The 3,652-nt window shown below is 31.5% G+C and overlaps 1 long non-coding RNA gene across 1 annotated transcript; it reads left to right on the forward strand.

The window, feature by feature from the left end:
- Positions 1–653: 653 nt before the first annotated feature.
- LOC109582808 (uncharacterized) lies at positions 654–3,000 on the forward strand. Its single transcript, XR_002185232.1, has 5 exons — positions 654–713; positions 759–1,025; positions 1,066–1,278; positions 1,323–1,464; positions 2,038–3,000. It is a non-coding gene; the product is annotated as an uncharacterized LOC109582808 (long non-coding RNA).
- The last annotated feature ends 652 nt before the right edge of the window (positions 3,001–3,652 follow it).

A 3,652-nucleotide genomic window follows, 5' to 3' on the forward strand; every position in this document is an offset into this window, starting at 1 on the left:
CATAAGACATATCATCAATTGATATTGATTCACCTCCACCTCCTACAAAATTATATTCATTTTATCATTTATATTCCAATGCCAATTGATCATTATTCACCTGTTTCGATAAAAGACCTCACAGAAGGTGACATCCTATGATTATTATCTGTAGGTCTACCCACAGGTAGAGGGTAAATAAAAGTAGCTCCTCCAGTAGTAGCTGTTAGAGGATGTTCACGAGCTATTTCATCAGCTAATGCTGGATCACCTCCTCCTTCTTTAACAGCTACACACACTCTCCTCCAGCAAGGAATACCATGAGATTCATAATCATAATCTTTCTTTAACCAAAACTCTATGACTTTTTGCAGACAAGCAATAGTATCTCCACGACAATCAGCTTCTATCCTATTAATAGTATCTATTTCAAGATGCCAGGAAATGGCTATCTGCTTCCAGCCAGCTGCAAGTGGTTTGATTCTATCATAAACAGCATAAAAGGCTTTTTTGCCTAAAAATTATCATTAGATGTCAAATATACACAAAAACTTACTTAGCTCTTTATTGCAAACACTTTTAAAAGGAGCAGGGGAAGAAGAACTTGTAGCCATTGTTGTTGCAGTGTATTCTACACCCACGCACAAACATGAGCCCCACCCAAAGTAAATGAAATTACTGACACGCCTAGACAATGAATATTAATTTTAATAAAAATGGTGGCTATGCTGAAGGTAAAAATTATTCTCTTCTTTATAATATTATTTTTAGTCTTTTAGAAAAATCCATTGAATCTTCTTTCCATTAATAAGTTATTCAAAGACTTCAAGCTAGCCAATGACAGCAGCCACGAACACTGTACAGCAGCTACACCTGTAATTGCTGTAAAAGTTGTTAATTGCATGATTTCCATCAAGAGTAGATTATTAGTTAATTTTATTATATATTACAGTTTTGATTTGGTAAAGATCAGTTGGGTACAATATACAATGACGGGTTCTGTGATTTCAAAAAGTATTCATTACACAATCACTTAACGCTCAAGAGTAAAAAATATTACATAATTTTTATTATTAATGATTCCAGGTCTGTTGGTAAGGTTTTGTGGTTTCTATGAGACCCATCGTGGTACGTAGATCTACTCAGTTAACAAAAGTGACAGGAGGTTTCTGTTCCGTGAGCTTGAGTCTATTTTCTACCTTTTACTGATCACCACTCATTATTGTAATAATTATTATTAGATGGTCACAGTAAGAGTGCAAATGGTTCATTATTGCCTGGCCAAGGATTGGATTGTTTGTATGTACCTAGTGGTAAGATATAATCATTATTATTATTCCTAGGCTAGTATTTAAATGGACACATTTCAATAGACTAAGTGTTTAAAAGCCATTACTACAAACTTAGGGAATGTACGACTTACCTGATGATACAATAGACTGGCTGACTCAATTTCAAGAAGTAAAACATAAGCACATAACTGAAGTAAATAATATATTAATAATAGTATTGTCTGTAGGGCACCTTTTTTGAGGGTTATAGATTCTGTGGATTTTTATTTTGTTGATTTAATTTTCATGAATTTATGTCGTCTGCCATCTTGTACCATATTAATTTGTATTTTGTGGGAGTAGTTTTCTCCTAGCCATTTTTGGACATGGTCTTTGATTTGATTTTTTAACAAATTTAGAAATTTGTAAAAAAATTCAACTTTGACCAAAGTCAGCTCAAATTTCTACACAATTAACATAAGTGCATATATGTATAAGGAAAATTATAAAAATGAAAAAATCTCTCCTTTTTTTTGGCAAAAATTTGGCCTAAGTCCTTGTACTACAGTATAGGGATTTTAACCCAATTTTCAAGCAACTCTAAGCATTTTTTTAAAAATTCAATTTCAATTGGAATCAGCACAAACTTTCTAAACACCAATAAAATACTTCAAAGCCAAAGGTCAGTGATAATTAGTGATGCTCACTGTATAGTGATATATAATTAGTGATTGTTAGTTCTAATGATAATTAATTTAATTATTTATTTTACTTTATTTTTCTCTAGTCCCTTTTGAGCTCAATTCAAATTTCATATGATATACAGCACATTTAGATGTGGGAAAGATCAACTGGTTAAAAGAGTTTGAGTTAAATTACTTTTTATTTTAATATTTTTACGACCTTTGCCTCAAGATCATTCCTATAATTATTTTTACCCCCATTATGTATTTACAGTGTATTCACACTTGCATTTCTTCTATACACATTGTATGGGAGAAATTACAATTAAAACCATTAATATTACTCCAATATCTGTGATTAAAATGTTTTAACAATCAACCCTACCACTAATCTAAAAGGATGAGAAGGTAGAGAGGTCTTCTATAATTTTTAATAAAAATCAAACTGTGCATGCAAGGTGGTATAAACAATCTGTTTACACGAGCTAATACGCTTGTTAAAAATAGCCATAGCTCAAAAAATTTTAGTAGGAGTCAGCTCAAACTTTATACATAGCATAAAGACATCAATATTTATCAGAAAATGTAATAAAAATTTGGAGTAATTTCAGAGTCAATTTTTAAACCATAGTATTTTTCAGACTTTCGTCAATTTTTAAAAATGGTCATAACTTGAAAATTGAAAGTCAGAATGAGCTCAAACTTTCTGCAGAGCATATGGGTATCAATGTGTATCGGAAATTGTAATAAAAATTTAAGGTGATTGTGAAGTCATTGTTTAAACCATTGGCTTTGCTTTTTTTGGAAAAAAGACTTCTCCAGTATATTCCAAATGCATTGTAAGATAGAATATAGCTATGAATGCACGTGGTGAAAACAATCTTAGGATATTTCTAAAACTATAATTGTGCTTGTTTTAATTTTTGAGGTCAGTTGTGGTAAATTGGATAGTTTGCTTCTCCAACTGACTAAAGTCAGTTATTTTGGTTTGGATTTCCTCAATACATTTCTCACTACATTCCCTCTATTCACAACTTCACAGAATGTATTGGACTATCTTGTTAAAGTAAGAATAACTTACATACTACAGTGAATTAAAATGCAACATATTACATATACATGTATAACCCCAAACTTACTTAAACAAATGAAGATTATAGTTTTTATTCCTGCGCAATTAAGTGACCATTAATGTTTAAATATTTGAATTTTTATGAATAATAGCTAACAGTATAGCAATACATTGTAGTTCATAATCACATGCTCATATATTCAAAATTATTGATAATGTTAATAATTTCAACTATAAATAACTAATGATCAGATTTTGATCGTTCTTTGAGCCACTTGTGAATATAAGCATCAGCCTCTATCTCAGACTTGTGTTTCAATAGACCAGGGAATGTCTCCATTGCCTCTGGCTTCATTTGAACAAGGATATCAACAATAGTGAATAACTGTAGGTCAGGCCAAGTGAGTTTCCCACAGCAAAGGTAGCCAGTGTCGCTGGTCATCTCATTCAACTTCCCAAGATACTTTGGAATGATTTCAGATCCAAACCTTGCTTCTAATTCCTTTTTCTTCTCTTCATCTTTCTCGAATGCTGACACTTTATAATAGAGTCATCATGGAAGTTTTACAGTAAGTGTATTATTTGGATTAAAATTAAGATTTACCTTCTTTCTGCTCTTAAGGTTGTACATAATGCAGAAAAATGAC

The sequence above is a fragment of the Amphimedon queenslandica genome, unplaced genomic scaffold (assembly GCF_000090795.2).
Source record: "Amphimedon queenslandica unplaced genomic scaffold, v1.1 AMPQUscaffold_13354, whole genome shotgun sequence".
Classification (NCBI taxonomy): Eukaryota; Metazoa; Porifera; class Demospongiae; order Haplosclerida; family Niphatidae; genus Amphimedon; species Amphimedon queenslandica.